This window comes from Bombina bombina, chromosome 3 (genome assembly GCF_027579735.1).
Source record: "Bombina bombina isolate aBomBom1 chromosome 3, aBomBom1.pri, whole genome shotgun sequence".
Classification (NCBI taxonomy): Eukaryota; Metazoa; Chordata; class Amphibia; order Anura; family Bombinatoridae; genus Bombina; species Bombina bombina.
In genome coordinates this window covers 942582964-942606580 of record NC_069501.1, presented here as the reverse complement: position 1 = coordinate 942606580, position 23617 = coordinate 942582964, and the positions used below count along the sequence as shown (strand labels likewise).

The following is a 23617-nucleotide window of genomic DNA, read 5'->3' as shown; positions in this document are numbered from 1 at the left end:
GCCATAATTGCGCAGTTTCTTTTGGATGCAGTGCATGCAGCTGCATGTGAAAGGGTCTGGTGATCATTGAAAACGTTCCTGGAAGGCTTAATTTGGTATCGTATAACCCCCAAGGACAGGTGAAGTCGCAGCAAACGCTGTGGCTGGGACTGTAGTGGGGTTAAAATTGCTAATTGATTAAATGGCTCCGGTTTCCTCATTTAAGGGGTTAAAATCTTGAAAATTGGGGTGCAATACTTTTAAAGCATTAAGACACTGTGGTGAAAATTTGGTAAAGATTGGATATTTCCTTCATAGTTTTTCACACATTCAGAAATAAAGTGTTCTCTGTTTAACATTTAAAGAGACAGTAACGGTTTTGTTTAAAAACTTATTTTTTTGCATTATTAGCCTGTTTAAGCCTGTCTAACATGTCTGTACCTTCAGATAGAACATGTTCTGTATGTATGGAGGCCAAGGTGGTCCCCCCTTCAAATGTATGTGATAATTGTGCCATAGCGTCCAGACAAAGTAAGGACAGTAGTGTCACATTTAATAAGGTTGCCCAAGATGATTCCTCAAATGAAGGTAGTGGGGATAGTTCTTCATCCTCTCCTTCTGTGTCAATACCAGTTATGCCCGCGCAGGTGACCCCTAGTACATCTAGCGCGCCAATGCTTGTTAGTATGCAACAATTAACGGCAGTAATGGATAATTCCATAGCTAATATTTTATCCAAAATGCCAGCATTTCAAAGAAAGCGTGATTGCTCAGTTTTAAATACAGTGGAGCAAGAAGGCGCTGACGATAATTTATCTGTCATACCCTCCACCAGTCAGAAGTGGCAGTGAGGGAGGGTTTGTCGGAGGGAGAACTTTCTGATTCAGGAAGAATTTCTCAACAGGCAGAACCTAATGTTGTGACGTTTAAATTTAAGTTAGAGCATCTCCGCGTATTACTTAAGGAGGTGCTAACTACACTGGATGATTGTGACTCTTTGGTCATTCCAGAAAATTTGTGCAAGATGGAAAAATTCTTAGAGGTCCCGGTGCAACCTGATACCTTTTGTCCCACCTCCTATATTTAAGAAATTGTTCCCCATGGTCGACCCAAGGAAGGACACATGGCAAACAGTCCCTAAGGTTGAGGGGGCAGTTTCTATGCTAGCCAAACGCACGACTATTCCCATTGAGGACAATGGTGCTTTCAAAGATCCTATGGACAAAAAATTGGAGGGTTTGCTTAAAAAGATTTTTGTTCAGCAAGGTTACCTCCTCCAACCAATTTCGTGCATTATTCCTGTCACTATGGCGGCATGTTTCTGGTTCGATGAACTAGAAAAGTCGCTCAATAAGGAGACTCCATATGAGGAAGTCATGGACAGAATTCACGCACTTAAGTTAGCTAATTCCTTTATTTAGATGCCGCTTTGCAATTAGCGAGATTAGCGGCGAAAAATTCAGGGTTTGCAATTGTGGCGCGCAGAGCGCTCTGGCTAAAGTCTTGGTCGGCGGATGTATCTTCCAAGACAAAATTGCTTAATATCCCTTTCAAAGTTAAGACCCTTTTTGGATTTCAGGAACGGACCGGCTTCTAACTCTGCAGCCTCTAGACAAGAGGGTAACGCTTCCCAGGCTAAACCAGCTTGGAAACCAATGCAAGGGTAAACGGGCCAAGAAGCCTGCTGCTGCTACCAAGACAGCATGAAGGGGTAGCCCCCGATCCGGGACCGGATCTAGTAGGGGGCAGACTCTCTCTCTTTGCTCAGGCTTGGGCAAGAGATGTTCCGGATCCCTGGGCACTAGAAATAGTCTCTCAGGGTTATCTTCTAGAATTCAAGGAACTTCCTCCAAGGGGAAGGTTCCACATGTCTCGCTTATCTTCAGACCAGATAAAGAGACAGGCATTCTTACATTGTGTAGAAGACCTGTTAAAGATGGGAGTGATACACCCAGTTCCAACAGTGGAACTGTAAGGTTTATCCAATAAAGGAACACAATTACAGATATTGTTTGTAATATTATGTAAGGTAATCAATAACGAAAATAAGTTAAGGATGATTTATAATATGTATGTCTCACTGCTGGTAATGAATACCCAATAACTGTAAGGCAATCTGATCCAGCAGTGAATTTATCTAGAATGATTGTGAAATAAAACCAAACTTAATATGGTTTAATAAAGAGTTAAATTAGAATATGCAGCAAATTATTATGTAGCAGGAAAAAGGTCTAATCATCAGAAATGAGAGGCAAGAGGAAAATCAGTATTGATAACTTTTGAGGAGTTCAATATTGCAGAGGAAACTTCGATAAACAATTGTTATAATTAGAAGGCAGAGACAAGATTATCAATACTACGAAATAGCTAAATAAGTAAATGAAAGTTATTCCCCAGTTAAGTATGGTACTTCAGAGATTAGTCACATTTACTACCTTATCCCATAGAGAGTTCTCCCTTTTGCCTGTCAGCAATGCGGTTTAGTGCTGAGCTGAGATGCTGATTAGCGTAAACCGGAAGTTCCGGTTTCAGTCCGGTGGAATTCTGGGAGCTGTAGTTCAATTGCAGAAAAGAATAATAATAACGATAAAACGGGTAAACACTTGCTGAAGAAAAAATAAGGTTAGTTAAAGCTTGCCAGGTCAGAATACTTATTGTTGTTAGATGGAGGATGACTGGAAGGAATCCTGTCCTGGGAAGGAGAGCTGAGAATGGTGCAGCTTACTCGAGCAGCGATGAAAGTTTCACCTTGCAGGTATGAGAATGAGGCTTGGTACTCAGGTGTTCAGAGGAACGGATTAGAATAACTAAGCAATGATGCTTAGTTGTTCTAACTATTTAAAGGGGAATTACCCAATCAGCAGAAAGAACGAATTAAAGGCACAGTAACCCTTACAGGAACAAGGTCAGGGGTTTTACTCAAACCTGTTTGTAGTTCCCAAAAAAGAGGGAACTTTCAGACCAATTCTGGATTTAAAAATTCTAAACAAATTTCTCAGAGTTCCATCGTTCAAAATGGAAACCATTCGAACAATTTTACCTACAATCCAGGAAGGTCAATATATGACAACCGTGGATTTAAAGGATGCGTACCTACATATTCCTATCCACAAAGATCATCATCAGTTCCTATGGTTCGCCTTTCTGGACAAAAATTACCAGTTCGTGGCTCTACCGTTCGGTTTAGCCACTGCTCCCAGAATTTTCACAAAGGTGCTAGGGTCCCTTCTGGCAGTTCTAAGACCGTGGGGCATTGCAGTGGCACCTTATCTAGACGACATTCTAATTCAAGCGTCGTCTCTTTCCAAGGCAAAGGCTCATACAGACATTGTTCTAGCCTTTTTCAGATCTCATGGGTGGAAGGTGAACGTAGAAAAGAGATTCTTTAGAGATGAAGATCTTCCTGACAGAAGTCAGAAAGTCAAAGCTTCTAAACGCTTGTCAAGTTCTTCATTCTATTCTGCAGCCTTCCATAGCTCAGTGCATGGAAGTAGTAGGATTGATGGTTGCAGCAATGGACATAGTTCCTTTTGCTCGAATTCATCTAAGACCATTACAACTGTGCATGCTCAATCAATGGAATGGGGACTATGCAGACTTGTCTCCGCAGATTCAAGTAGACCAGATAACCAGAGACTCACTCCGTTGGTGGTTGACTCAGGATCACCTGTCTCAGGGAATGAGTTTCCGCAGACCAGAGTGGGTCATTGTCACGACCAACGCCAGTCTTAGGCTGGGGCGCGGTCTGGGATTCCCTGAAAGCTCAGGGTCTATGGTCTCGGGAAGAGTCTCTTCTTCCGATAAACATCCTGGAACTTGGCCTCAACTAGCGAAGGCCGGATTCATAAGATTCCAGTCAGACAATATGACGACTGTAGCTTACATCAACCATCAGGGAGGAACAAAGAGTTCCTTGGCGATGAGAGAGGTATCCAAGATCATCAAATGGGTGGAGGATCACTCCTGCCATCTATCTGCAATTCACATCCCAGGAGTAGACAACTGGGAGGCGGATTATCTGAGTCGTCAGACTTTCTATCCGGGGGAGTGGGAACTCCACCCGGAGGTCTTTGCCCAGTTAACCCAATTATGGGGCATTCCATACATGGATCTGATGGCTTCTCGTCAGAACTTCAAGGTTCCTTGCTACGGGTCCAGATCCAGGGATCCCAAGGCGACTCTAGTGGATGCATTAGTGGCACCTTGGTCGTTCAACCTAGCTTATGTGTTCCCACCGTTTCCTCTCCTCCCCAGGCTCGTAGCCAGGATCAAACAGGAGAAGGCCTCAGTGATTCTGATAGCTCCTGCGTGGCCACGCAGGACTTGGTATGCAGACCTGGTGAATATGTCATCGGCTCCACCATGGAAGCTACCTTTTGAGACAGGATCTTCTAGTACAAGGTCCATTCGAACATCCAAATCTAGTTTCTCTGCAGCTGACTGCTTGGAAATTGAACGCTTGGGTTTTCAAATTCAGTGATAGATACTCTGGTTCAAGCCAGAAAACCTGTGACTAGAAAAAATTACCATAAAATATGGAAAAAATATATCTGTTAGTGTGAATCCAAGGGATTCTCCTGGAGTAAGATTAAAATGCCTAAGATTCTCTCCTTTCTCCAAGAGGGTTTGGATAAAGGGTTGTCAGCGAGTTCTCTAAAAGGACAGATTTCTGCTTTATCTGTTTTGTTACACAAACGACTGGCAGCTGTGCCAGATGTACAAGCTTTTGTACAGGCTTTGGTCAGAATCAAGCCTGTTTACAGACCCATGACTCCTCCTTGGAGTCTAAATTTAGTTCTTTCAGTTCTTCAAGGGGTTCCGTTTGAACCTTTACATTCCATAGATATCAAGATGTTATCTTGGAAAGTTCTGTTTTTGGTTGCTATTTCTTCTGCTATAAGAGTTTCTGAAATATCTGCTTTGCAGTGTGATCCACCTTATCTGGTGTTCCATTCAGATAAGGTTGTTTTGCGTACTAAACCTGGTTTTCTTCCAAAGGTAGTTTCTAACAAGAATATTAACCAGGAAATAGTTGTTCCTTCTCTGTGTCCGAATCCAGTTTCAAAGAAGGAACGTTTGTTACACAATTTAGATGTGGTCCGTGCTTTAAAGTTCTATTTAGATGCAACAAAGGATTTCAGACAAACTTCATCTTTGTTTGTCGTTTACTCTGGTAAGAGGGGAGGACAAAAAGCTACTGCTACCTCTCTCTTTCTTTCTGGCTGAAAAGCATCATCCAATTGGCTTATGAGACTGCCGGACGGCAGCCTCCTGAACGAATCACAGCTCACTCTACTAGGGCTGTGGCTTCCACATGGGCCTTCAAGAACGAGGCTTCTGTTGATCAGATATGTAAGGCAGCGACTTGGTCTTCTCTGCACACTTTTGCCAAATTCTACAAATTTGATACTTATGCTTCTTCGGAGGCTATTTTTGGGAGAAAGGTTTTGCAAGCCGTGGTGCCTTCTGTTTAGGTAACCTGATTTGCTCCCTCCCTTCATCCGTGTCCTAAAGCTTTGGTATTGGTTCCCACAAGTAATGGATGACGCCGTGGACCGGACACACCAATGTTGGAGAAAACAGAATTTATGCTTACCTGATAAATTACTTTCTCCAACGGTGTGTCCGGTCCACGGCCCGCCCTGGTTTTTTAATCAGGTTTGAAAAATTTCTTTTTCTATACACTACAGTCACCACGGCACCCTATAGTTTCTCCTTTTTTTTTTCTCCTAACCGTCGGTCGAATGACTGGGGGGGCGGAGCCCGAGGAGGGGCTATATGGGCAGCTTTTGCTGTGCTCTTTGCCATTTCCTGTTAGGGAAGAGAATATTCCCACAAGTAATGGATGACGCCGTGGACCGGACACACCGTTGGAGAAAGTAATTTATCAGGTAAGCATAAATTCTGTTTTTTACCTCTGTGATTACCTTGTATCTAAGCCACTGCAGACTGCCCCCTTATTTCAGTTCTTTTGACAGATTTGCATTTTAGCCAATCAGTAGGTAACTACACAGGCGTGCGAACAATGTTATCTATATTTTACACATGAACTAACGCCCTCTAGCTATGAAACAGTCAAATGCATTCCGATAAGAAGTGGCCTTCAAGGGCTTAGTAATTAGCATATGAGCCTACCTAGGTTTAGATTTTAGCTAAGAATACCAAGAGAACAAAGCAAATTTGATGATAGAAGTGAAATAGAAAGTTGTTTTTTAACCCCTTAATGACCACAGCACTTTTCCATTTTCTGTCTGTTTGGGACCAAGGCTATTTTTACATTTTTGAGGTGTTTGTGTTTAGCTGTAATTTTCCTCTTACTCATTTACTGTACCCACACATATTATATACCGTTTTTCTCGCCATTAAATGGACTTTCTAAACATACCATTATTATCATCATATCTTATAATTTACTATAATTTTTTTATAAAATATGGGGAAAAATGGAAAAAAACATACTTTTTCTAACTTTGACCCCCAAAATCTGTTACATATCTATAACCACCAAAAAACACCCATGCTAAATAGTTTCTAAATTTTGTCCTGAGTTTAGAAATACCCAATGTTTACATGTTCTTAGCTTTTTTTGTAAACTATAGGGCCATAAATACAAGTAGCACTTTGCTATTTCCAAACCATTTCTTTTCAAAATTAGCGCTAGTTACATTAGAACACTGATATCTTTCAGGAATCTCTGAATATCCATTGACATGTATATATTTTTTTTTAGTAGACAACCCAAAGTATTGATCTAGGCCCATTTTGGTATATTTCATGCCACCATTTCACCGCCAAATGCGATCAAATGCAAAAAATCGTTCACTTTTTCACAAACTTTTGGTTTCTAACTTAAATTATTTACAAACAGCTTGTGCAATTATGGCATAAATGGTTGTAAATTCTTCTCTGGGATCCCCTTTGTTCAGAAATAGCAGACATCTATGACTTTGGCGTTGCTTTTTGGTAATTAGAAGGCCGCTAAATGCCACTGCGCACCACACGTGTATTATGCCGAGCAGTGAAGGGGTTAATTAGGGAGCATGTAGGGAGCTTTTTTGGGGTAGTTTTAGCTTTAGTGTAGTGTAGTAGACAACCCCAAGTATTGATCTAGGCCAATTTTGGTATATTTCATGTCACCATTTCACCGCCAAAAAACGTTAAATTTTTCTCAATTTTAGGTTTCTCCCTGAAATTATTTACAAACAGCTTGTGCAATTATGGCACAAATGGTTGTAAATGCTTCTCTGGGATCCCCTTTGTTCAGAAATAGCAGACATATATGGCTTTGGCATTGCTTTTTGGTAATTAGAAGGCCTCTAAATGCCGCTGCGCATCACACGTGTATTATGGCTAGCAGTGAACGGGTTAATTATGTAGCTTGTAGGGAGCTTGCAGGGTTAATTTTATATTTAGTGTAGAGCTCAGCCTCCCACCTGAAACATCAGACCCCCTGATCCCTCCCAAACAGCTCTCTTCCCTCCCCCACCCCACAATTGTCCCCGCCATCTTAAGTACTGGCAGAAACTCTGCCAGTACTAAAATAAAAGGTATTTGGCCTTTTTTTTTTTAAAAAAAGCATATTTACATATGCTGATGTGTAGGATCCCCCCTTAGACCCCAACCTCACTGATCCCCCACCTAACGGCTCTCTAACCCTTCCCCTCTGCCTTAATGGGTGCCATCTTTGGTACAGCAGCTGTCTGCCAGTACCCAGTTTAGTAAAAAATGTGCCTTTTTTTTTTTTTTTTTTTTTTTTTTTATGCCCTTTTCTGTAGTGTAGCTTTCCCCCACCAAGACCAACCCCTTCCAGATCCCTTAGATTCAATTTTTAATACTTAAAAAATTATTAGTTTTTTTACTTTTAACTTTATTTTTTTCTGTAGTGTAGCGGTTCCCACCTGCTGCCGCCCCGTGCACGCGCCCGCCCACCACCCCCGTGCACGCGCGCGCCCCTGTGCGTGCCCCCGTAGGTCCCGCCCACGATCCCGGCCCCCTCCACTCCACACAGAGCATCAATGGCCGCCCACCCGCCTCCCACGTAAGCTCCCACCCACCAACGATACCGGCCATCGATGTCCGGTGCAGAGAGGGGGCCACAGAGTGGCTCTCTCTGCATCGGATGGCCAAGGGGGGTTTATTGCAGGATTCCTCCATATCGAGGCATCACTGCAATAACCGGAAAGCAGCTGGAAGCGACGCCACACGTCCTCGGTCATTAACTGTATTTTTTTTGAGGACGTGTGGCGTCCGTCCTTGGTCGTTAAGGGGTTAAATTACTTGCCTTATCCCAATCATGTAAGTTTCATTTTGACTAGACTGTCCCTTTTAATAAATATTATTATAATAATGTTCATATTTGAGAACCAAAATCTGATTTTAAAGGGATATTAAACCCATTTTTTTTTCTTTAGTGATTCAGACAGAGCATGCAATTTCTTCTACAAGATACGACAAGTCCACGGATTCATCCTTTACTTGTGGGATATTATCCTCCTGCTAACAGGAAGTGGCAAAGAGCACCACAGAAGAGCTGTCTATATAGCTCTCCCTTGACTCCACCCCCCAGTCATTCTCTTTGCCTACACTAAGTAATAGGAAGGGTAAAGTGAAAGAGGTGATTAAATGATAGTTTTCTCCAACATAGGTGTGTCCGGTCCACGGCGTCATCCTTACTTGTGGGATATTCTCTTCCCCAACAGGAAATGGCAAAGAGCCCAGCAAAGCTGGTCACATGATCCCTCCTAGGCTCCGCCTACCCCAGTCATTCTCTTTGCCGTTGTACAGGCAACATCTCCACGGAGATGGCTTAGAGATTTTTAGTGTTTAACTGTAGTTTTTCATTATTCAATCAAGAGTTTGTTATTTTCAAATAGTGCTGGTATGTACTATTTACTCAGAAACAGAAAAGAGATGAAGAATTCTGTTTGTATGAGGAAAATGATTTTAGCAACCGTAACTAAAATCCATGGCTGTTCCACACAGGACTGTTGAGAGCAATTAACTTCAGTTGGGGGAACAGTGTGCAGTCTCTTGCTGCTTGAGGTATGACACATTCTAACAAGACGATGTAATGCTGGAAGCTGTCATTTTCCCTATGGGATCCGGTAAGCCATGTTTATTTCGATCGTAAATAAGAGCTTCACAAGGGCTTATTTAGACTGTAGACTTTTCTGGGCTAAATCGATTCATTATTAACACATATTTAGCCTTGAGGAATCATTTTATCTGGGTATTTTGATATAATAATATCGGCAGGCACTGTATTAGACACCTTATTTCTTAGGGGCTTTCCCAAAGCATAAGCAGAGTCTCATTTTCGCGCCGGTGTGGCGCACTTGTTTTTGAGAGGCATGGCATGCAGTCGCATGTGAGAGGAACTCTGATACTTAGAAAAGACTTTCTGAAGGCGTCATTTGGTATCGTATTCCCCTTTGGGTTTGGTTGGGTCTCAGCAAAGCAGATACCAGGGACTGTAAAGGGGTTAAAGCTTAAAACGGCTCCGGTTCCGTTATTTTAAGGGTTAAAGCTTCCAAATTTGGTGTGCAATATTTTTAAGGCTTTAAGACACTGTGGTGAAAATTTGGTGAATTTTGAACAATTCCTTCATGTTTTTTCGCAATTGCAGTAATAAAGTGTGTTCAGTTTAAAATTTAAAGTGACAGTAACGGTTTTATTTTAAAACGTTTTTTGTACTTTATTATCAAGTTTATGCCTGTTTAACATGTCTGAACTACCAGATAGACTGTGTTCTGAATGTGGGGAAGCCAGAATTCCTATTCATTTAAATAAATGTGATTTATGTGATAATGACAATGATGCCCAAGATGATTCCTCAAGTGAGGGGAGTAAGCATGGTACTGCATCATTCCCTCCTTCGTCTACACGAGTCTTGCCCACTCAGGAGGCCCCTAGTACATCTAGCGCGCCAATACTCCTTACTATGCAACAATTAACGGCTGTAATGGATAATTCTGTCAAAAACATTTTAGCCAAAATGAACCCTTGTCAGCGTAAGCGTGGCTGCTCTGTTTTAGTTACTGAAGAGCATGACGACGCTGATATTAATATCTCTGAAGGGCCCCTAACCCAATCTGAGGGGGCCAGGGAGGTTTTGTCTGAGGGAGAAATTACTGATTCAGGGAACATTTCTCATCAGGCTGAATCTGATGTGATTACATTTAAATTTAAGTTGGAACATCTCCGCATTTTGCTTAAGGAGGTATTATCCACTCTGGATGATTGTGAAAATTTGGTCATCCCAGAGAAACTATGTAAGATGGACAAGTTCCTAGAGGTGCCGGGGCTCCCAGAAGCTTTTCCTATACCCAAGCGGGTGGCGGACATTGTTAATAAAGAATGGGAAAGGCCCGGTATTCCTTTCGTCCCTCCCCCCATATTTAAAAAATTGTTTCCTATGGTCGACCCCAGAAAGGACTTATGGCAGTCAGTCCCCAAGGTCGAGGGAGCGGTTTCTACTTTAAACAAACGCACCACTATACCCATAGAGGATAGTTGTGCTTTCAAAGATCCTATGGATAAAAAATTAGAAGGTTTGCTTAAAAAGATGTTTGTTCAGCAGGGTTACCTTCTACAACCCATTTCATGCATTGTCCCTGTCACTACAGCCGCATATTTCTGGTTTGATGAACTGATAAAGGTGCTCGATAGTGATTCTCCTCCTTATGAGGAGATTATGGACAGAATCAATGCTCTCAAATTGGCTAATTCTTTCACTCTAGACGCCACTTTGCAATTGGCTAGGTTAGCGGCTAAGAATTCTGGGTTTGCTATTGTGGCGCGCAGAGCGCTTTGGTTGAAATCTTGGTCGGCTGATGCGTCTTCCAAGAACAAGCTACTAAACATTCCTTTCAAGGGGAAAACGCTGTTTGGTCCTGACTTGAAAGAGATTATCTCTGATATCACTGGGGGTAAGGGCCACGCCCTTCCTCAGGATCGGCCTTTCAAGGCAAAAAATAGACCTAATTTTCGTCCCTTTCGTAAAAACGGACCAGCCCAAAGTGCTACGTCCTCTAAGCAAGAGGGTAATACTTCTCAAGCCAAGCCAGCTTGGAGACCAATGCAAGGCTGGAACAAGGGAAAGCAGGCCAAGAAACCTGCCACTGCTACCAAGACAGCATGAAATATTGGCCCCCGATCCGGGACCGGATCTGGTGGGGGGCAGACTCTCTCTCTTCGCTCAGGCTTGGGCAAGAGATGTTCTGGATCCTTGGGCGCTAGAAATAGTCTCCCAGGGTTATCTTCTGGAATTCAAGGGACTTCCCCCAAGGGGGAGGTTCCACAGGTCTCAGTTGTCTTCAGACCACATAAAAAGACAGGCGTTCTTACATTGTGTAGAAGACCTGTTAAAAATGGGAGTGATTCATCCTGTTCCATTAAGAGAACAAGGGATGGGGTTCTACTCCAATCTGTTCATAGTTCCCAAAAAAGAGGGAACGTTCAGACCAATCTTAGATCTCAAGATCTTAAACAAATTTCTCAAGGTCCCATCGTTCAAGATGGAAACCATTCGAACTATCCTTCCTTCCATCCAGGAAGGTCAATTCATGACCACGGTGGATTTAAAGGATGCGTATCTACATATTCCTATCCACAAGGAACACCATCGGTTCCTAAGGTTTGCATTCCTGGACAAACATTACCAGTTTGTGGCGCTTCCTTTCGGATTAGCCACTGCTCCAAGGATTTTCACAAAGGTACTAGGGTCCCTTCTAGCGGTGCTAAGACCAAGGGGCATTGCAGTAGTACCCTACCTGGACGACATTCTGATTCAAGCGTCGTCCCTCCCTCGAGCAAAGGCTCACACGGACATCGTCCTGGCCTTTCTCAGATCTCACGGCTGGAAAGTGAACGTGGAAAAGAGTTCTCTATCCCCGTCAACAAGGGTTCCCTTCTTGGGAACAATTATAGACTCCTCAGAAATGAGGATTTTTCTAACAGAGGCCAGAAAAACAAAACTTCTGGACTCTTGTCGGATACTTCATTCCGTTCCTCTTCCTTCCGTAGCTCAGTGCATGGAAGTGATCGGGTTGATGGTAGCGGCAATGGACATAGTTCCTTTTGCGCGCATTCATCTAAGACCATTACAACTGTGCATGCTCAGTCAGTGGAATGGGGACTATACAGACTTGTCTCCAAAGATACAAGTAAATCAGAGGACCAGAGACTCACTCCGTTGGTGGCTGTCCCTGGACAACCTGTCACAAGGGATGACATTCCGCAGACCAGGGTGGGTCATTGTCACGACCGACGCCAGTCTGATGGGCTGGGGCGCGGTCTGGGGATCCCTGAAAGCTCAGGGTCTTTGGTCTCGGGAAGAATCTCTTCTACCGATAAATATTCTGGAACTGAGAGCGATATTCAATGCTCTCATGGCTTGGCCTCAGCTAGCGAGGACCAAGTTCATACGGTTTCAATCAGACAACATGACGACTGTTGCGTACATCAACCATCAGGGGGGAACAAGGAGTTCCCTAGCGATGGAAGAAGTGACCAAGATTATTCTATGGGCGGAGTCTCACTCCTGCCACCTGTCTGCTATCCACATCCCGGGAGTGGAAAATTGGGAAGCGGATTTTCTGAGTCGTCAGACATTGCATCCGGGGGAGTGGGAACTCCATCCGGAAATCTTTGCCCAAGTCACTCAGCTGTGGGGCATTCCAGACATGGATCTAATGGCCTCTCGTCAGAACTTCAAAGTTCCCTGTTACGGGTCCAGATCCAGGGATCCCAAGGCGGCTCTAGTGGATGCACTAGTAGCACCTTGGACCTTCAAACTAGCTTATGTGTTCCCGCCGTTTCCTCTCATCCCCAGGCTGGTAGCCAGGATCAATCAGGAGAGGGCGTCGGTGATCTTGATAGCTCCTGCGTGGCCACGCAGGACTTGGTATGCAGATCTGGTGAATATGTCATCGGCTCCACCTTGGAAGCTACCTTTGAGACGAGACCTTCTTGTTCAGGGTCCGTTCGAACATCCGAATCTGGTTTCACTCCAGCTGACTGCTTGGAGATTGAACGCTTGATTTTATCGAAGCGAGGTTTCTCAGATTCTGTTATCGATACTCTTGTTCAGGCCAGAAAGCCTGTAACTAGAAAGATTTACCACAAGATTTGGAAAAAATATATCTGTTGGTGTGAATCTAAAGGATTCCCTTGGGACAAGGTTAAGATTCCTAGGATTCTATCCTTCCTTCAAGAAGGATTGGAAAAAGGATTATCGGCAAGTTCCCTGAAGGGACAGATTTCTGCCTTGTCGGTGTTACTTCACAAAAAGCTGGCAGCTGTGCCAGATGTTCAAGCCTTTGTTCAGGCTCTGGTTAGAATCAAGCCTGTTTACAAACCTTTGACTCCTCCTTGGAGTCTCAATTTAGTTCTTTCAGTTCTTCAGGGGGTTCCGTTTGAACCCTTACATTCCGTTGATATTAAGTTATTATCTTGGAAAGTTTTGTTTTTAGTTGCAATTTCTTCTGCTAGAAGAGTTTCAGAATTATCTGCTCTGCAGTGTTCCCCTCCTTATCTGGTGTTCCATGCAGATAAGGTGGTTTTACGTACTAAACCTGGTTTTCTTCCAAAAGTTGTTTCTAACAAAAACATTAACCAGGAGATTATCGTACCTTCTCTGTGTCCGAAACCAGTTTCAAAGAAGGAACGTTTGTTGCACAATTTGGATGTTGTTCGCGCTCTAAAATTCTATTTAGATGCTACAAAGGATTTTAGACAAACATCTTCCTTGTTTGTTGTTTATTCAGGTAAAAGGAGAGGTCAAAAAGCAACTTCTACCTCTCTCTCTTTTTGGATTAAAAGCATCATCAGATTGGCTTACGAGACTGCCGGACGGCAGCCCCCCGAAAGAATCACAGCTCATTCCACTAGGGCTGTGGCTTCCACATGGGCCTTCAAGAACGAGGCTTCTGTTGATCAGATATGTAGGGCAGCGACTTGGTCTTCACTGCACACTTTTACCAAATTTTACAAGTTTGATACTTTTGCTTCTTCTGAGGCTATTTTTGGGAGAAAGGTTTTGCAAGCCGTGGTGCCTTCCATTTAGGTGACCTGATTTGCTCCCTCCCTTCATCCGTGTCCTAAAGCTTTGGTATTGGTTCCCACAAGTAAGGATGACGCCGTGGACCGGACACACCTATGTTGGAGAAAACAGAATTTATGTTTACCTGATAAATTTCTTTCTCCAACGGTGTGTCCGGTCCACGGCCCGCCCTGTTTTTTTTAATCAGGTCTGATAATTTATTTTCTTTAACTACAGTCACCACGGTACCATATGGTTTCTCCTATGCAAATATTCCTCCTTAACGTCGGTCGAATGACTGGGGTAGGCGGAGCCTAGGAGGGATCATGTGACCAGCTTTGCTGGGCTCTTTGCCATTTCCTGTTGGGGAAGAGAATATCCCACAAGTAAGGATGACGCCGTGGACCGGACACACCGTTGGAGAAAGAAATTTATCAGGTAAACATAAATTCTGTTTTTATTTTCTTCAAGCAAGACTTTTTTATTTTATATGGTACCGGTGAGTGCTATTTTTTCCCAGGCAGCAGATGGATGAAGACTTCTGCCTGGAGACTGATGATCTTAGCAGTTGTCACTAAGATCCAGAGAAGTTCCCACAGAATGGCTGAGGAGTACTTAAACTTCAGTGTGAGGAACGTTTTTCATGCTACAAGCATTGAGGTATGTTCAGTCATTTTTTTTTCTGGAGAGACTGTTATTTCAAGAATTGGCTGACAGTATTCCCATAAGGGAAGGGGTAAGCAGTAATCCTAATGTGAAAGAGAAGGGTATTACTGGGACCTGTATGTTGGGCTGAAAAAATGGTTGACACTGATGGCATAATGTTTGTTGGGCCAAAATTTTATGTTTTGGAGGACAATTAACATTTTTTCTTTTGTTTGAAGCAAACGTTTTTATTATTATGGCAATGGAGGGTACACATGGCTTATTTTAGAACTGGGTATATTGAAACCCACATGGCTAGGTTTTAGACCGCTTTGTACCGGTTTCTTTGCAAGGCTGTGAGACAGCGATGTAGATGGGCGGGACCTATTTTCGCGCCTCAGTTGCGCAGTTGAATTCCCCATGCAAGCAGCTAGCTCCAGTGGGCTTCAAAGGAAGGATTGGGCCTAATCGAAGTGATTAACTGGTTTTACAGACCCCTGAGGGCAGGTAGGCGCCACAGCAGAGCTGTAGCGAGGTGCAGGTTTTTTTTTTTTGGTTAATCATAACGTTTTTTTGAATAATGTTTTTGTCATTAAGGGTTAAGTAATCCTTTCCTTGTGGTGCAATCTTAGCTGGCAAGATAAGACACATATATACTGAAATTGGGATAATTTTATCATTTTAAAGCAGTTTTGGAAAATTTGTACGCTTTTTTTTTCTCTTAAAGGCGCAGTACCGTTTTTCAGATTATTTTTTTTCACTAAATAAAGTGTTTTCAAGCCTTTTTGTGGTCATTACTAGCCTGTGTTAACATGTCTGACATTGAGGAAAGCCAATGTTCCATGTGTTTAGAAGCCATTGTGGAACCCCCACTTCAAATGTGTCCCTCATGTACTGAAAGGGCCTTACATTGCAAAGAACATATTTTAGCTGATAAAAGTATGTCTCAGTCAGAAGAGAATCAGGTTATGCCAACTGCTTCTCCCCAAGTGTCACAACCTTTAACGCCGCCCAAGCGACGCCAAGTACTTATAGTGCGTCTAATTCTTTCACCCTGCAAGATATTGCTGCAGTTATGTCCACTACCCTTACAGAGGTATTATCTAAACTGCCAAGTTTACAGGGTAAGCGCAGCAGGTCAGGTATTAGAGTAAATGCTGAGCCCTCTGACGCGTTATTGGCCATCTCCGATGTACCCTCACAGTGTTCTGATTTGGGGGTGGGGGAATTGTTGTCTGAGGGGGAGCTTTCTGATTCAGGAAAGATGTTCTCTCAAACAGACTTAGATGTGACGGCCTTTAAGTTTAATCTTGAACACCTCCGCTTGTTACTCAGGGAGGTCTTAGCGACTCATTCCACCAGAGAAACTGTGTAAAATGGATAAATATCTAGAGGTCCCTACTTACACTAATGTTTTTCCAGTCCCTTAAAGAATTTCGGACATTGTTACTAAGGAATGGGATAGACCAGGCATTCCGTTCTCTCCCCCTCCTACTTTTAAGAAAATGTTTCCCATATCTGACACCATTCGGGATTCGTGGCAGACGGTTCCTAAGGTGGAGGGAGCTATTTCTACCCTGGCTAAGCGTACAACTATACCTATTGAGGACAGTTGTGCTTTCAAAGATCCTATGGATAAAAAATTAGAGGGGCTTCTAAAGAAATTGTTTATTCATCAGGGTTTTAATCTACAACCTATAGCGTGCATTGTTCCAGTAACTACTGCAGCAGCTTTTTGGTTTGAGGCTCTAGAGGAGTCTCTTAAGGTTGAGACCCCATTAGATGATATTTTGGATAAAATTAAGGCCCTCAAGCTAGCTAATTCTTTTATTACAGATGCCGCTTTCCAAATGGCTAAATTAGCGGCAAAGAATGCAGGCTTTGCCATTTTAGCGCGTAAAGCGTTATGGCTTAAGTCTTGGTCTGCTGATGTGTCATCTAAATCTAAGCTTTTAGCTATTCCCTTTAAGGGTAAGACCCTATTCGGGCCTGAACTAAAGGAGATCATTTCTGACATTACTGGAGGTAAAGGTTATGCCCTTCCTCAGGAGAAGACGGTTAAAATGAGGACCAAACAGAATAATTTTCGTTCCTTTCGAAACTTTAAAGGCGGTCCCTCTACTTCCTCATCCGCCTCCAAGCAGGAGGGGAAGTTTGCTCAATCCAAGTCAGTCTGGAGACCTAACCAGACCTGGAATAAAGGTTAACGGGTCAAGAAGCCCACTGCTGCTACCAAGACAGCATGAAGGGGCAGCCCCCGATCCGGGACCGGATCTAGTAGGGGGCAGACTTTTTCTCTTCGCTCAGGCTTGGGCAAGGGACGTTCAGGATTCCTGGGCATTAGAAATTGTGACCCAGGGGTATCGTCTAGAATTCAAGGATTCTCTCCCAAGAAGGAGACTTCATCTTTCACGTTTGTCTGTAGACCAGACAAAAAGAGAGGCGTTCTTACGCTGTGTAGAAGACCTATATACCATGGGTGTAATCTGCCCTGTTCCAAAATTAGAACAAGGGCAGGGGTTTTACTCCAATCTGTTCGTGGTTCCCAAAAAAGAGGGAACTTTCAGACCGATTTTAGATCTCAAAAGTCTAAACAAATTTCTCAGAGTCCCATCGTTCAAGATGGAGACCATACGAACAATTTTACCAATGATCCAGGAGGGTCAATATATGACCACCGTGGATTTGAAGGATGCGTAGCTTCACATTCCTATCCACAAAGATCATCACCAGTTCCTCAGGTTTGCCTTCCTGGACAAACATTACCAGTTTGTGGCCCTTCCTTTCAGGTTGGCCACAGCGCCCAGATTTTTCACAAAGGTGCTAGGGTCCCTTCTGGCGGTTCTAAGGCCGCGGGGCATAGCAGTGGCGCCCTTTCTGGACGATATTTTGATTCAGGTGTCAACTTACCATCTAGCCAAATCTCACACGGACGTCGTGTTGGCTTTTCTAAGAACTCACGGGTGGAAGGTGAACATAAAAGAGTTCACTAGTTCCTCTGACAAGAGTTCCATTCCTAGGAACTCTGATAGTCTCGGTAGACATGAAAATTTTTCTGACGGAGGTCAGAAAATCAAAGATCTTAACTACTTGCCAAGAACTTCCTCTGACAAGAGTTCCATTCCTAGGAACTCTGATAGTCTCGGTAGACATGAAAATTTTTCTGACGGAGGTCAGAAAATCAAAGATCTTAACTACTTGCCAAGAACTTCATTCTATTCCTCGGCCATCAGTGGCGCAGTGAATGGAGGTCATTGGGTTAATGGTAGCGGCAATGGACATAGTTGGGTTTGCTCGCTTACATCTCAGACCATTGCAGCTGTGCATGCTCAGACAGTGGAATGGGGATTATGCGGATTTATCTCTGCGGATAAATCTGGATCTAGAGACCAGAGACTCTCTTCATTGGTGGTTGTCACAGGATCATCTGTCCCAGGGAATGTGCTTCCGCAGGCCAGCATGGGTCATAGTGACGACGGATGCCTGCCTCTTGGGCTGGGGTGCAGTCTGGAATTCTCTGAAGGCTCAGGGTGTGTGGACTCAGGAGGAGTCCATACTACCAATAAATATTCTGGAACTGAGAGCGATATTCAATGCGCTTCAAGCGTGGCCTCAGCTGGCTTCGGCCAAATTCATAAGATTCCAGTCGGACAATATCACGACTGTAGCATATAGCAATCATCAAGGGGGAACAAAGAGGAGAACTGGGAAGCGGATTTTCTATGTCGTCAGACTTTTCATCCGGGGGAGTGGGAGCTCCATCCGGAGGTGTTTGCAAAATCGATTCATCAATGGGGCACACCGGAATTGGATCTGATGGCATCTTGTCAGAATGCCAAACTTCCTTGTTACGGGTCCAGATCAAGGGATCCTCAAGCAGTACTGATAGATGCTCTATCAGTACCTTGGTCGTTCAACCTGGCTTATGTGTTTCCTCCTTTTTCTCTCCTACCTCGTCTGATTGCCAGAATCAAACGGGAGAGGGCTTCGGTAATCTTGGTAGCGCCTGCGTGGCCATGCAGGACTTGGTATGCAGATCTGGTGGAAATGTCATCTCTGCCTCCGTGGAAACTGCCACTGAGACAGGATCTTCTCATTCAGGGTCCGTTCCAACATCCAAATCTAATTTCTCTGCAACTGATTGCCTGGAGATTGAACGCTTGATTTTATCTAAGCGGGGATTCTCAGAGTCGGTCATTGATACCTTGAGTCAGGCTCGAAAGCCTGTCACTAGGAACATTTACCATAAGATATGGCGTAAATATCTTTATTGGTGCGAATCCAAGGGCTACTCATGGAGTAAGATCAGGATTCCTAGGAAGAAGAGAAGGGGTTATCAGCTAGTTCCTTAAAGGGACAGATTCAATCTCTTACTACACAAGCGTCTGGCAGATGTCCCAGACCTTCAGTCGTTTTGTCAGGCTTTGGTTAGAATTAAGCCTGTGTTTAAACCTGTTGCTCCGCCATGGAGTTTGAATTTAGTTCTTAATGTTCTTCAAGGGGTTCCGTTTGAACCCATGCATTCCATAGATATTAAACTTCTATTTTGGAAAGTTCTGTTTTTAGTTGCTCGAAGAGTTTCTGAGCTATCTGTGTTACAATGCGACTCACCTTATCTTATATTCCATTCTGATAAGGTGGTTTTGCGCACTAAACCTGGATTCCTTCCTAAGGTTGTTTATAATAAGAATATTAATCAGGAAATTGTTGTTCCTTCTCTGTGTCCTAATCCTTCTTCTAAGAAGGAGCGTCTGTTACATAATTTGGACGTGGTTCGTGCCTTGAAGTTTTACTTGCAAGCGACCAAGGATTTCCGTCAAACATCTTCTCTATTTGTTGTCTATTCTGGAAAGCGTAGGGGTCAAAAAGCTACGGCTACCTCTCTTTCGTTTTGGCTGAGAAGCATCATCCGTTTGGCATACGAGACTGCTGGATAGCAGCCTCCTGAAAAAAAATTACAGCTCATTCTACTAGAGCGGTGACTTCCACATGGGCTTTTAAAAACGATGCTTCTGTTGAACAGATTTGTAAGGCTGCGACTTGGTCTTCCCTTCATACCTTTTCCAAATTTGATACTTTTGCTTCGTCTGAGGCTATTTTTGGGAGAAAAGTTCTTCAAGCAGTGGTGCCTTCTGTTTAACCATCTGTCTTGTCCCTTCCTTTCATCCGTGTCCTGTAGCTTTGGTATTGTATGCCACAAGTAAAGGAGGAATCTGTGGACTCGTATCTTGTAGAAGAAAAGGAAATTTATGCTTACCTGATAAATTGATTTCTTCTACGATACGACGAGTCCATGGCCCTCCCTGTCAATTTAAGACAGATTATATTATTTTTTGTTTAAAACTTCACCTTTTAGTTTCTCCTTTTTCTTCCTATACCTTCGGTCGAATGACTGGGGGGTGGAGTCAAGGGAGGAGCTATGTAGACAGCTCTGCTGTGGTGCTCTTTGCCACTTCCTGTTAGCAGGAGGATAATATCCCACAAGTAAAGGATGAATCCGTGGACTCGTCGTATCGTAGAAGAAATCAATTTATCAGGTAAGCATAAATTTCCTTTTTAAGCAACTTTCCTGTTTACTCCTATTATCAATTGTTCTAACTTCTCTTGGCATCTTTATTTGTAAAGGCAGGAGTGTAAGCTTAGGAGCCAGACCATTTTTGGTTCAGCACCCTGGGTAGCTGAACCAAAAATGGGCTGTCTAATAGGCTTACATTCCTGCTTTTTCAAATAAAGATATCAAGAGAACGAAGAAGAATTGATAATAGGAGTAAATAGGTATGTTGCTTAAAGTTGCATGCTCTATCTGAATCACTAAATATTTTTTTGGGGGGTTTCTTATATCTTTAAGCAAAGCTTTTTCCTTTTCCACAAATGAATGATAGACTGATGTGTAAGGTTTCCAAAAGGGCTTAAAGTAAACAAAAATATCGTTACATTTATGACATATTTGTAACATGTACCTGTTTAAAAGGGCATGAAACCGGAAATTTGTATTCCGTAATTCTGGCAGAGCATTCAGTTTTAATAAACTTTCCAGGTTACTTCTATTCTAAAATGTGCAACCTTCTCTTGGCATCCAACAGTTCACTACTGGGAACAATGTGAACACATCCGGTGAGACAATTACAAGAGACATATGTGATCAAACACCAGCTTGCTCCCAGTTACTGCTGCTGAATCTACCTGTGTATGCTTTTCAACATAGGCTACCAAGAGAAATAAGCACATTTAGATAATAGAAGTAAATTATAATGTTGTGTAAAATTGCATGCTTAGTCTGAATACATTTTTTTTATGGTACTGTCCCTTTTAATTACTGAAATCCATGTAGCAACTGTCAGTGCATCTTGCAGTATGGTATAAAAAATACCTGTGAAGTTCATTCTGGACTCTGAGTGCATTATTAACTTGAGATATGATAGGATACTTTTTTTTAAAAGGGACGGTCTACAATAGAATTGTTATTGTTTTAAAAGATGGATAATCCCTTTATTACCCATTCCCCAGTTTTGCATAACCAACAGTGTTAGATTAATATACTTTTAACTCTGTGATCACCTTGTCTCTAAGCATCTTCTGACAGCCCCCTGATCACATGACTTTTTATTTATTATCTATTGACTTGCATTTAGTACTGTGCTGAATCTTAAATAACTCTTCGGGCGTGAACACAATGTTATCTATATGGCCCACATAAACTTGCAATCTCCTGTTGTGGAAACAAATAAAAAAAGCATGTGATTAGGAGGCTGTCTTTAATTTTCTTAGAAACAGGCAGAAATTTAGATGTTTAAATGTTATAAAGTATAATAATATATCTGTTAGTTGTGCAAAGCTGGGGAATGGGTAGAAAAGGCATTATCTATCTTTTTAAACAATAACAATTTTAGTGTAGACTGTCCCTTTTAAAGACATTGATTTGCGTGTGGGGAAATCTAGGGAAACAAATGCCTGTTCTCATTGTGTTGCAATATGTGTGCTGATAACTGTTACCTTAAAAACTCTTACGGTAGTAGAGTTGGTTAGTAGACTGACAACTTCTCAGTTTTCATTTATTTTCAGGAAGTAACTACAGTATCGTATTATTCCACCAGGAGTCGGAGCAGTTACAAATGAGCCACTCTCTCTGTATAAAAATAGACTTTTCCACCTATTTCAATTGCCTTTATTTTTTTGACAGGTAATCATCAGTCCTGATTAAAAAGAATTTTAATAATGTTTGAACTTGTCTGTGTGTGTATAATTTATATATATTTATATCTAATATCTCTGAAATCAACACACTCAGTACATTCTACTTATTGTGCCAGGGTGCTCAATACCAAAACATATTTATTCTCCGGAATATATAGTCCCGGACAAGTAAGGAATTGCAGCAGATGTGTACACAGTTTGTCTTCTTCCTATATTTTACATTAAGTGGACAATTAACTCTTCTACCCTGAACTAGTACATTTTAAACCCTGTCTAGTAAACTATAGTGATATACTTTCCCACCTCTGTATATATGTCTGTGTGTAAATATGCATATTTAGAATGAATGTAATAAAGCCTTTTTGAGATGTGCAGCTGTGACACAGGTTGCACACACTCCTTGCCATGACTCTAGTTTGCTTGTTCCAAGTGACACACATGCACTTTGCTCTTTGCATAGTTAAGGTTGGGCAGGGCGTTCCCCTTCCCATCCTGCACTGTGTATGTGTGTATTGTCTTACCTGAACATTTGCATGTTTGACCTAGCAGGATAATTGGGCCTGTAGCAACATGGGCGTTCCCTTATTCACAAACACTGTTTCACGTATGAGTCATAAAGCTGAGGCAAGGATACCACTTCCCCTAATCTACCGTGGCCATTTTAAAACACTGTTGGCTTTTAGATGTAATTTTATGTGTTTCTAGCTGCTCGTTTTCGTTGACCCTTCTTCAGGCATTATAAAAAGGCATCAAGGTAACCAAAACCATTTTTTATAGAACCTTCTATGCTTTGTAACTAGCTAGAGAGGCCATTCCTGTCATCTTTACATGTCACACCTTTTAGCATTTTATATTAGGTACTGTCCTTTCAAAGCAGGTGTGTAAAGTAATTATTTGTAAAGCCCTCACTTATAATGGTGACGTCTGTAATTTCGGCTTGATAAATAAGCAGATTCTAAAATCCCTAACTGAGTATATCTACAGCAAAGATGATGGGTTTAATTAGTTTGCTGAAGTATTCTGATTCTTATTTTTCTAACTAAACTTTTCTGTGAATGTTGTAATAAAAATAATAGATCACGCTTTGTACTTGACAAATGTTCTGAGGTAGAATAAGCAGGTCAAGCACGATACAGGTACTTTATAAGATGCACACAACAAAATAGATTACATTTACTTTAGAATATCAGTGACATTTCTTCGGGAGTTCATTTGTTTTCATATTTTTGTGATATTGTTAATGAACACCTCAGAGAAATACATGAATTACTTGCTTACTAAGGGCTTGTGGTCTTTAAATATAAATCCTTCTGTATGAAGATAGTCAAAACATAAATAAATTGCCCAGATAGTTCTCTGTTGGGCAATGAGTTCCTGTTGCATTATAGTAATAGTTCTAAATGCAGACTCTGTCTCCACTAATTCTGGAATAAGAAAGTTAGTTTTTTACTGTTGATTATTATTCTGTAGACATGCATGTATGTACAGTATAAATATATTTACAAATTTAATGGCAAACTAATCAGAAAAGTATGCTGATTGTTGCAATTGTCAAGCAATATTGAACAGTGTATCTTTCTGTTGCTTGAATAAATTACTTATTGCATCCTAGACTAACCGCATTACTTATTTTTCTCAATTCATTAAACTTAAAATAAAATTGCATCAAAATCACTATAACTAACTGCACCTTATATTCAAAATCAAAAGTTCTTGTCAAATTTGTGTTGTAGGTATTGCATATTAGTTTCTCTGTGT

At 42.1% G+C, this 23617-nt stretch overlaps 1 protein-coding gene across 2 annotated transcripts in view; it reads left to right on the top strand.

Moving 5' to 3' along the window:
• The window catches only part of ELF1 (E74 like ETS transcription factor 1), a 427636-nt gene that overhangs the window by 59226 nt on the left and 344793 nt on the right, over positions 1-23617 (top strand). Inside the window, exon 1 of one of the 2 annotated variants that reach the window (XM_053707958.1) lies at positions 22494-22613. The exons of the other annotated variant lie outside the window; for it this stretch is intronic. The gene's annotated coding sequence lies outside the window, so the exon portion shown is untranslated. Of the gene's footprint in view, positions 1-22493; positions 22614-23617 lie in introns of those variants that run through there. 2 annotated transcript variants of the gene reach the window in all.